A 12,775-nucleotide genomic window follows, 5' to 3' on the forward strand; every position below is an offset into this window, starting at 1 on the left:
AAGCAAAACAAGGAATTCATTCACTGCATCCCATTGGCAGCAGGTGTTCAGCAATCTCCAGGAAACAGGGCTCCATCACACATGAGTTATTGGGAAGAAAAAACACCATAACTGAACATCCTCCCTTCCTTTCCCAGCTTTTGGTGTTGAGCATGACATCACGCGGTGTGGGGTATCCCTTTAGTCAGCTGGAGTCAGCTGTCCTAACTGTGTCCCCTTCCAGCTTCTTGTGCACCCTCAGCCTTCTCACTTGCAGGACAGGGTGAGAAACAGCAAAGGCCTTGGCACCGTGTAAGCACTGCTCCACAGTGACTAAAACATCCTGATGTTATCAATACTGGTTTTGGTCACAAATCGATATGAAGAAAATTAACTCTATCCCAGTCAAAAACAGTACAGGGAAAAAAAAAAAAATCATGATTGTTATACACTATGACAGCAAATGTGATCCTTTCCATCATCCATAAAAGAATAACTTAAATTTAAGATTAGGTTCTTAATGTAATAGAGCTAAAAGAGATACATGTTTTCTTTTTATCTACTCAATGCACTTGAAAACTCATGGATCATACCATTTTGATTCAGAAGACAGAGGAGAATTATACGGTTTGCAAAACAATTTTTGTCTCTCAAGACATGACAACATTTTGGAATTAAATTATGTGACCCATAGACAATATAGTTGGCAAAGTTTATGAAATTATCCTATTTACTCTGATAAAAAGTTCTTACATGCAAGATTATTTTTATTATTCAGACATACACATAACTAGCATTTTTATTGCAGATTTATTGTGCTTCTAACCATCACTATTTATGTCCTAACACCCTTCAACTGTTGTCACAAGGTAAACTTTGATTAGTTCACACTTTAGAAGAGATAAAAAAGAACCCAGTAAAAGAATCCATCTTTCTGAGCAGCTAGATACTCCCCTATAGCTTGATAACTATTTTTGATTTTCTGATCCCTGTTAAAACCCTTTTTATATTTTCCTTTAAAATTATACCTTTTACAAGCCCATACTTGAAACTTATGACATTCCATGAGAATAACATTTTTGTTTTAACTGTAAAATGAAAAGAAAAACAAGGAAAAAATGACCAACCTACCAACCAAAAAAACCCGCCAAAATCCCAACCAACTTTGACACCACTTAGGTAGACATATAAAAAAAAAAATTGCATTTTCCATTTCAGTGTCACTTGCTTCTTTTCTGCAGTTGTTTCTTTTATTCCGTGAAATATTTTGGATGCTCAGTATATGAGTGAAGGTAACCTTATAATGATATTTATGATTACTTAGTTACCTTAATTATTTATTAGTAATTATTCAAATACCAGTACCAGTAACATAGTACAGTTTAGTAAAAGAGCAAAACTGTCAAGTAAAATCAGTAACTGATAGAAAGTATTACAAGTCTATGTTTATTTGACATATTCTGGTTCTATGAGTTTAAAAGATTTTGTAAAACTATTTTTATGAGACTACTTTTTTAGAGTCCAGATGGAAATATTGAAATCCAGTGGAAAGTGGAACATTAACTGATTTTCCTTACTCATTTATAATCCTGAATTTACAAATCACAGAATTCAACGATGATGGGACAACTCACCGCCACTTTCCTATCAGTAGAAAGGAACAAAATCATAATAAATATTCTGATATCCTTGCAGGATTTTGGAAAGACATAAAGTTTCTATGTACTGGTAGATTTGCATTGACTGTTGCCTTGTTTGGCCAGGACATGCTAAAGAAAAGCAGCAAGTAACAAGGTCTGTAGTAAGGCTGAAGGTTAAAAGTTTTGAATAAAATGTGGAGGTCTGAAAGGTGTTCCAAATTCTGTGTAGTATATGGGTAAATTCACATTAGGAAATGAAGTTACAAAATCGAGTACCCAGATTTTAAGAAACAGTAGTAAATCAGCTGTAGAGGTCACCTCAGTCCAAAGTTTTCACATTAGAAAAAACGTCTTCCCAGAACCCTGTTGAAAGGAACATTTGCATAGACATACAAACCGTGGAAAATGTCAGCCCAAACAAGTATTTTTTTCTATTATTCTATACACACATTTGAGATAATAATATAATACGGCTAAATAAGTCTGTTTACTCTGTATAATTATAACTGTGAAAGCCTCCTAATAGCTGTAACCAAGTGCACTGCAGAGAAAACAGCAAAAAATCCCACCTTGATAAAGATGTTAAATCTATTTGATTTTATTTATATATGAGAACAATATAAGAATAATGTAATTGTCATGAGGCATCAACTACAGGAATGATAGTGACAAATGTGGAATGCATTTCACCGGCACTGAAAAAGAATAGATTCTTAACTGGAGTGTTTGGTTTGATTTTAGTTGAGTATTCTTTACCAGTCATGAGATTTTTTCATGTGAATATTTTACTAAACTCTAATTCAAAATTATTTTCTCTGTCCTTTCCCTGTAAGAAGCAACTTATATGGAGCTAATCATTAGCCACTGAAAGATACTATGTTTATTCTTACGTTGATGTAAATCTAACTGGGGGGAGAAAGGAAGGGTGGTGGTAGTGGTAGGGGAGGTTCCTGTATATATTATAGTGCAAAGAGTATAGAGGGCAAGAAGTCATTCAGTGCTGCTTAACTTCTATCCTACTGAAGATATAAGCTTACTTTCACAGGCTTATTCATCTTAGACTTACCTCTATATCTAGGTACGTGTTTTTAACACACTTTTTTCTTTTTTTAATTCTTCCTCCCCCTGCCCCTTCTTTTTCCTATTACAAGAGTCACAACAATTTTAATAGCTTCACTTTCTTTCTATTTAGATAAGACTCGTGAGATCTTAATTGTGTTGTCAGGGAAAATGACAAACTGAAAAATTTCTTCTTAAAGGTGATATCTCCTGTCATAATGTGTGTAACCAACAATGGCTTGTTCAATGCTTGGTGCACAGTACAACAGAATGACAGCTGGTTGCCACATCAAGGTTATGTGAAGTCCTGGTGGAATTTGAGAAATGCCATATAGAATACATGATAGTTGTGTATACACTGCTAAACATGTCTGCTTAGTTACAAAGTACATACTTATTTTATGGTTTGAAGGTCTGAATTTTATTTTTTAAGTCAAAGATAAGCAGGTAAACATTTCTAGGCTTCTTACATCAGTTGGCATGTCTGCAGATCAACTGCAAAAGAAAAAGTGTTCCTTAAGTCTAAAACCTCTTTAGCCATCTCTTTGTTGTCTGGAGGTAGACTTATTTTTAAGAGCTTAGAGTAGTGTTGCTATAACAACTTGGCTGCACTGAGTACAATTTTATTTCTATGTCTTAATGAATGCAGATTGGCATATAAAAAGGAAAATAAATAGAACAAGTTTTTTTTTATGTTCTGAAATAAGATTATACTTTTGGATACAATATGGGTTTTATTTTGCCTGGCCTTTGCAAGGGAAAACGTTATTTCCCCTCTTCTGCTCCTTTAGTTTTGCTGAGAAACTAATTCTATAGCAAATCTGCTAACTGTCCTGCTGTCTTTGACATTTGTTGGCATTCATATTATACAGTTTGTTAGCTTTTTGGCTACCAGGTTGTGTGATTTTTTTTGAGCTCTAGTCATAAAACAATCCTAAAAAAATTGTCCCACAGAATGCCTAAATAACTTTTTATTTGACAAGACAGCCTGTATGCTTTGCTTCTAGTAATACTCTTCCCAGTTCAATTACAGTTTACATGGTTAGAATATGGAATTAGATTTAGAATATAAATATAATAATTAATGAAAAAGCTTTGAGAAATATGTTTTTTCTTCTGGGATAATGCAATAGTTGAACTGAGTAAATAACTTTTAGTGGAAAAATGTTATAAAAGGCCTCAGTAATTTTTATTCTTTGGTATAGTTCAACTGGTATGTTCTTCTCTAAATTTTAAGTATTTAAGAGACTTCTACAGATAGAATTAGTATGACTTGGATGACTTTTGACTATCCATCAATTGATCACCTTAATTTTTACTCTTAACAGCTATGTTTAGGAAGTAATTACATGTGTGGTTATGTAATAGAAAATGTGATATCCAAATATGCGGTAAATCTAAAAAGTGTCCTACTTGTGCAATTTACTCATAGAAAATAAAATCTGCACACTCTGGAGAATTTTGCAATCACAATGGTGTAGGACTGTCCTTACAACACAAGACTTCCCTTTAAAGGACTGTTTTCAGCTACCTATAGAATTGTATCAGTATTTAATTATTCAGAATATGATTTTCCATGTTCACTATCTCCTTAGGTTATATTTAGTAAAGCACAGGGAAAAGTGGCTGAACTACTTCTAAGAACAAAATGAGGAAACAAATCAGGTGCAAGCAATACATCAAAAGAATCTAGCACTGCCATGGCTTGGGGCAGAGGCAGGAAGCTTTTCAGAGGGATCACCTACCTATCAAGAATGGATCATTTATTTTGCTGGTGAGAAAAAATAACATTAAGGACTTTTAAATCTGAGCATGTTGCTAGCTTTCTTAAGACTGCTAGCAAGACTAGTTCCAAGACCAAGCTGTATGATCTAACTGAGATTGTCCCTGAAGTTTCTGTCCCACTACATTGCTGGTACTGCATCAAGACTGCAGAGCACTGCTTCTATGCCCTGTCTGCATTTCGTTTCCAGTATAAGGTGAGTAATTGCTCAACTTGCTTATTCGAAGTATAAAAGCCAAATCAAGGTGAGGATGATAATTTTTTTTAGGTAACCACAAGGAGCCTTAATTGAGGATGCTAGTGTAGAAAAGATGCACTACTGGAAAATAGTACAATTTGTTTCTCTCCATTGACTAGCTCACCTACCTCCATGCTCCATCGACTAGCCAGGGTACCCCGGCTTCCATTCACTTCTATGTACAGGCATCTCTGCCTTTTAAGGTATCACAAGTTAAAGCAGCTGCATTGTGCTGGCAAATGTTATCCTACATTTGCACTGCTTTGTATCGGCAGCTGGAGACAGGGCTATGAAACTTCAAAACAGTTAAAACAGAGGCCCCTGTTTTTAGGTAACTGCGTTGTTCACTTCACATGAGAGTCAACTTCTGATTAGACAAGTTCAGATATCTGCAGTGTAGATACCTATGTGTGAGCTACATACATGGGTCCTCATTACAGAATGGAGGATCTATTTAGTTACCTGTGCTTAGATGTCTAGTGCAATGTGACAATACCCTACAATGTGCAAGCTTACCTTCAGATGCTACTTGGAAGTGGCTTTGCATTTTGGCAATATACACAATAGGCATAAATTATTGTGGGAAAATTATAGGAAATGCATTTTCCTGTAATTATTAAATTATTAAAATTATCATTATTGAAATTATTAAATTTAAATTATTAAAAATAATCAAGAAAACTCATATATGTGGTCAGGAAGGCGAATAGAATTTAACACATTAAGTTATTTCTTCAGAAGTGGGATGTTTAAAATCCAAAAGTTTTGAAATTAAAAACCTAGAACTTCAACTTTTGATATTCTGAGCATTTGACTCCCTTTAAGCCATTCTAAGAGTTTAAAAGGCTACAAAAAGAAAAAAAGAAACTTAACTGTTTCAGTGATTTCAGTGATGCAATAAACAAAGTTAAGAAAAGGTTTTATGGTATCTACTGCAGCTAAATGATGACCAGAAAGACAGTTTATAAAGCTATTTCAACTTACCAATAGCTTGTAAACAAGAAACAAGTAGAGTTGTTAAAGTTGATATATAGAAGTATAATTGAGTGTAACCAGACAAAATGAGAAAGTAAAATTAAGACTGAATGAGGAAACATTTGCTAACACTCAGATCTATTAGACCATGCAACTGCTTCCCAAGGGAAATTAAAGAAAAATAATTGAGTGGTTTAAAACCAAAGTGGACAAAGCAATGCAGGTAAACCTGCAGTAATGGCATTGCAACTCAAAATATTAAAATATAAGCAGTTTTGTGAGAAAAAAAAAATTAATAAGGACTAAGACAGTTAAAGATGTCCTTCACACTGACATCCAGGGAAGTGCTGGTTGAGACACTCCATAATTACTTCCTTATTTTAATTCATCACTTTTTTATGACTTTAATTTAGAAATTCCTGATATGAAAGCAAATCATGAAGCAACTGTGAAGCAAATGTATAATTACAGACACCTGTTTATCTCATAAAGGTAAAATTAATATAAAATAACATACTTAAACTGTAATAATATCTGTAATAAAATCAGATTTCAATGTTTCTAAAATGTAATTAGAAATTTAAATTTTGAATGAAACAGGAGAAGTAATTAACAGAAACCTTAATATTTATGCTAATAAAACAAAGGTGAATTTTGGCTTTCAGAAAAAATATCAGACAAAAATATTTAATTTAATTATAAAAAAAACCCTCTATGCAAACCCACACATTTAGGATTATATGTTTTTGTAGTCCCCTGATAGTAATTGTAACAGAAATTTGTTAAGCAACAAATAGAAGCTAAATATTAGTCAGTGTATCTGTTCATAAAATCTTTCTGTTAATGACAGAAAGCAAATGAATTTTCCTTTTTGTTATCCGGTTTAATATAAACTTTCCCAAATATGGGAACAAGTAATGGTAACACTTCTTCTCAATGTGAGGTTTTTTGTTTGTATACCTATGTTTTTTGTCTTAACAAGTAGTTACTAAGGTGGTTCTTTTCTGTATGATAAATAAATCTCTGATAATCTTAAATACCAACAATTTTTCAATTTCCAAAGTTGCTGATGAATAGATACTAACAAAAAATATTTCTATTTAATTAAAATATTCCTGTTTAAATACAGTGATGAGAAAGTAATGGAAGCACTAAAATACTGTTATTTTTCATGTGTGTTCTAGAATAAAAATATTTCCATATAGAAAGCATTTTAACATGAGCTCTTGTGTGCAACATATGATTGCATACTATTGAAGTTTTCGCTTGGAAAGGAGTAAGGATTGTACTCTACTGCAATTAAAAAAAAAAGAAAAGAAAAAAGTATAAATACAACTGAAAAACAATGGACAGTGGAACTGTGAAAGTGGGAACTGAAGTTATAGATATTTGACTGGGAAAGCCACGAAACTTCTGTTCTGCCATATATGTTGATGGACTGAAGAAATTCATGGGCAGGAGATGTTAAACAAGAAATAAAACTTTAGGATTTATAAAGCCTGAACTTGTATTCAAAAATGGCTTTCAGAAAGGACCATTCCGCATAGGTAATTGCTGACATTTTTTCTCATTCTAGGGCAAGAGGTTGAAGCCTACAGAAATATTCAGAAGTCTGCAGTGTAATTTAAATCCAAATTAAAAATCCCTTAAAACAAATCCTGTTTAATTATTCATACCCTGGGAGTTGATGGGAATGTAAATTTCTGCCTGTAATATTATAATTCTTTTACAATATTTCTATTGTTTTGGTTCTCACATCAAATATAGGTATATACAAATTCTCAGAAGGTATTTGTTGAAGACAGATATTCCATTCCCAAAGTAAATGTTGTGACAGCTTAATTATTAGATGAAAGTTAAACAGTAGCACCTTTTTTTCCTCTTATAGCTGTGTTTTAAAGGGAAAGAATGAACAATCAATCTAATATTTTTTTTTGGTATTTATGGAAGCTTTATTTATTTAACTGGTCCAATACGTTTCAGCTTTCCAAACCTGCCTACTTCAGGATTGGAGTAGAAAAGAAAATTCAAGAGATATCTGAGCTCCCCCTTCCCTTTGATGTTTCCTATTGGCTAACTATGGTCATTTTAGACATTTGTTTATGTGACGTACCGGATAATAAAGATTGCACTTTTGAAATGTTTAAAAAGTTCTTCCTTACCCCAGTGTTTACAATTATCGTTATGAGTCAAATGCCATAAATGCAATGCATTTGATATGAATGTAGTCCATGAGTGATAAATACCAGGGTTGTGAGTTCTCAAGACCTGCAGGAAGGGTGGACCTCCATCCCAATCTTCCCATCTCACCCTCTAGGTGAAAGGAAAAGCAGAGAGCTGAATCTAATTCTGTTGAATAGTCTAGGTGTGCCTTGGTGTTTTTTGGTCTTGCTAAGCACCTGGTAGATCAAGACTCCAATTGCTTTTTGAATGTGGGTGAGTAGTGGGTCAACTTTCTAGAAAATAACTGGACTTCTTGCATTGATTTTTAAGGTTCTCTGATCAGGAAGGAAGGGAGCCTTAAGATGGGATGCAGTGCTCTTGAGACTCCAGGAGCAGTGTTTATTAGGCTCTACCTGATAATAAAGAAGAATACAAGCTTACTTGTAAATTCCTGCATCACTGAAGGTATCTTAAATGGGAGTTCACATCCCTTGTAGTCTGGCTGTAGGCCATACCTCCAGTGTTCTCTGTGACCCCTTAGTGCATCCCATATGCTGCTTTGCAACATGCAGCCTTCTGCTGAGGTCTCTTGTGAGTATCTTGTAAGGACTGCATGCTTTTGGTTTGGATATCCATGCCTGTCTGAGGTGGCACATCTTGATATTTTGAACAGGATTAAATATTTATAATACCAAAGGACACCAGTTGACTGATACTTTGATCATCCAAATCAATTAAAACCTTTAAATTTAAAATACAGTGCATTTAAACCAAAGTGTGTGTATATGTAAATTCTGAATATGAAGTAGAATGACTTATAAAACATACCAGCTTTAAAGCTCCATCAACCTCCTGCTTTCAAGAAAATACATGGCAGTAGTACACTCAGGGTGCAGATACAAACTGCTTTTTTTTGTTGTTGTTCTAAAAACATAACCCCTACAGACAAAGGTTTTTCATTATTAGTTTTTCTTTCTACCTGATTAATGAAATAGGTTGAAAAAAGAGTGAAAAAGCCATAAAAGAATATCAGTTCCTTCCCCCGTATTTTAATGGTCCTCATAGTCTTTGAAATTCTAATCTGCTTCATGTCTTAGAGACAGAGTTAGGTAGGAGAAATCACATAAAAGAAATTATAAGCCACATGAGACAGTGTCAAGCCTCCTCAGTATGCATTCCTGGGCTAAGACAAGCCTCCAGGCATCTGATAAAAGCCAGTGTGCTTTCCATCACACTTTGTAAAACTCACCAAGTAATTAGGAATACTCAAAATTTACAATATAATTGCAACTGAAGGAAAACAGAAGCAAAACTTCGAAAACCGAAAATTTCTGAGTAACGGATGAAAGGTGAAAAAACACCATACAGGTTCTCAATTTAGTTATACAGGAGACTGTCTTTCAGATAACAAAATAGGCAACAAACATGAAACTCCTTGAAAACATTCATAACGAGTAAAGATGAAGCTGAATTAGAAAATACCCATTCCTTTATGAACTTCATTTGAACATTTTTGTCTGAATAGTTCTCAAATGATCTGGCAGTTTGATGCTTGGAGAAGAGAGAATGGAAATGAGAATTTTCCCCCAATATAAGGCGTGTTTTTTTCTAATGAACATTGTTCTGCATCATGACATTTACTATGGACATCAGTGCCCCAGTTTGAAAAATGGCATCAGATAACAAACACAGTAGTAAATTAAAGAAAACTTAGAGACTACTTCTTGTCAAAGGACTATTGAAGCAATCCTTACACTAGCTTTACTCAAATGCTCAGTACTGGCAGTGGGGCAAACTACCATGCAAAGCAAAGATCTGTCACCAGTAGAAGATGCTGCTGAAACAAGATCACCAGAAAAATCAGGTTATGGTTAGAATATTTGAGGTTTTCCACTCAGAATTCAAGAAAGTTAGCCGGCTTGAGAAAACTGGTACCAGTTTCTAAGATGGAAATGACAATTGAATGTTATAGAAGAGAATAAACAAACTGGAAAAGGCCTGATAAGAAGTCCTGCACCTGGGATGGAACTCTTGGAAATGTACAGGCTGGGGTATGACAGTGAAAGTGCTCTTCAAAAAGGGACCTGGGGTCCTGGTGAATGTGAATCAACAGTGTGCCAATGTGTTGAGGGCAAACTGCAAGCTAGGCTGTACTAATCAGCAAAAGTGTAGCTGGCATACTGAGGGAAGTGATTATTCAGCATTGGTGAGGCCACATATCAAATATTGTCTATAGTTCTGCTCTCCCAATACCTCCCAATATAAGACAGATGTTGACAAACTGAAGTCCAAACAGAGGTAAATCCAACCAAGATGCTTACAGGGTTTAAACTCTTGCTGTATATGATGAAAGAGGGCCAGAGAACTGGCCTTGCTCTGCTTCAAGAAGGGAAGGCTAAAGGGAGATTGCTTTCTACAACTATTTAACAGGGGTCTGAATATGATACAAATGCCAAGCTCCAGGTGACCCTGGATGCCAAAAGGATGAAGGGCTACAGCTACAGGTCACATTAAGTGAAATTTTGACTGGATGTGAGGGAAAAATGGATTATGTGAGAATGATTAACAATTGGAACAGGCTGCAGAATCTCTTCCCTTGGAGAAACTCAGTGCTTAACCAGATAGGGCCCAAGCAAGCTCTTCTAGTATCTTAAGGTTTGTGTGGAAGGTTGGACTAGATGCCTTTTGGAGTTCCTTTGTGGCATGATTGTATGATTCAAATTGGGAACAGCTTAAACAGAGCTATGGAGGGTTTTCTTTTATTATTATTTTATTTTTTTTTTTCCCAGAAGGAAAAATAGTGAATACTTTAAATAATGACATTTGTGTAAGACCTGATTTGAAGTCAGGAAGTGCTAGATAAAAACAATGTGATACCTGCTGTCAGATGGCCTACACCAAACATCCAGTAGCTTTCCTAAAATTAGAGAAGTCGCTTGAAAACTTCCAGACTCTGTTGTGATAAAAATGGTTTCAGTATAGCTAACACTGATTTATACTTAAATTAGAAAAACACAGATTTTCATAAACATATGATTTTGATTATGGAAATAAAAAAGCATTTCATGTGTGAGGAAGTTCAAGGGCTGAGCTCTCAGACTGACTGGCCGTCATTATTCACTAGCAGACAAATTTAGTTTGCCATTGAAAGTAAACAGAGCTGGTGAATGCAAACCAATCATAGCTCTACTTTCAGTGTTAATGTAAATGCTCTTCATCAGTTCCATTGTTTATGGGAGAGTTTCATGAGCAGAACTTCTCAAATGAAAACTAGGTACATGGCAGAAACTTTAAAGAATGCTTATACACTTTGCAAAGTATGAAATGAGGGCACAATACATGGATTTTATGTCTGAGAATGAGACTACGCTTCATTTTGGCTTCTTTCTGTTGCCTTTAAAATAAGTGTGCATGCATGTGTCTGCATATACACAGAAAGATACAGAAGATTTTTTTTGTCAGGTTTTGGGGGGATATTTTTAAGACTATCTGTTCTTTTCAAAAATTTGCTACGATTTGGGAATTGACTACAATTTGTGCTGCTTGTAGAAAACATTTTGTATTATACACTAGGAAATATGCTTTTTTTCTCAGTATAATTTTCAGAAATAGTGTATGATTTCCTTAAACCATTCATTTGTATAGCGCAGAGTCCTCATTCTTCTCTGTATCTTTTCTTTTCAAATACTCTGAAAAGCAAGGCACTGTTGCTTGTGGGAAATCAGGAGATATTTTCATTATCACTGGGGAACTTGTTTGTAAGTTGTCCTTAGACAAAATATTTTCATTTTACCCTGTGAGGTCCAAATATCAGTGGACATTGTGTTAGAAAAGAACAAACGCCACCACCAATAGTGGTATATGGCACTGTACCAGGTAGCGGGTTTTGATTTTCCCTTTTCAGAAAGTCAGTATATATTCTCCTGAACTGCTCTGCTTTGCTCTTCCTTTTATTTCATTATTTCTCAAAGTCATTTACCAAGACAAATCATTGCAACAAAGACATTTCTTTGGCCTACTCCCTGATTATTTCCAGTCTTGAATGGCTGAAACATGACAAAACAGTTCAGCATCAGATAAAATGGACATACTGTGCTGAAATGACACTAGATACAAAATAGGCAGAAAAATAAATGGCTTGCCTTCAGGTCTGTTTTCTGGGGATAAAAACACCACCAACAAAACAAAACACAGAATAAAAAAAATCCCTACACTAAAGCAGATCCTGAGATAGAGAATTATAAAAAAGCAAAACACCTTTCTCTTCCTTATTCTTATACTTCAAGATACATAGAAATATTGCTAAGAATTTCTTTCACTCACACAATATCTTTATTTCTGGAACTTTACATTTTCTTAAAAGGTGACCTAGTTACAGGGATTTTTTGAAATGCTCTAGTAATTATTTGACATTTTTTAAAAATATTTTTTTTAAACAATCATCTTCCTTAATTACTTTTGTAATACATGCAATACATATCTTAGTTCTATAAATTTAATATAAATTTATGTTAAATTCAGGTAAGTTACTCTGAAATCTTAACCTTACAATTTTGATTGATATTCAATAAATCTTGCATCATAATCAAGCATTGTTACACTTTTTTCACACCTTTATTAGACTGTAATATTTTCTCATTTATTTTCAAATTTTCTCTAGATATAAGAATTTGGACTTGCCATTTTTCATATATGGTTTAAGGATAAGATGTCTTTCTACTGACACACTACTTGACAATGCCATTAAACCAGTTCTTTTTCACTACCATTTATTTTTAATTCCCTAAAATATTTTATCTCAGTCATCCAGAACCATTTGGAAACAATCCCAGGCAAAAACCTTAGAAGTCTGTTTATGAAAATGCATTCCACAAAACTCTAAAATTTTGTTTTATAAACAATCACTACAGAAAATCTTAAGCATCAAAGATTGTTGCA

The sequence above is a fragment of the Falco peregrinus genome, chromosome 4, assembly GCF_023634155.1.
Source record: "Falco peregrinus isolate bFalPer1 chromosome 4, bFalPer1.pri, whole genome shotgun sequence".
In the NCBI taxonomy this organism is placed as follows: domain Eukaryota; kingdom Metazoa; phylum Chordata; class Aves; order Falconiformes; family Falconidae; genus Falco; species Falco peregrinus.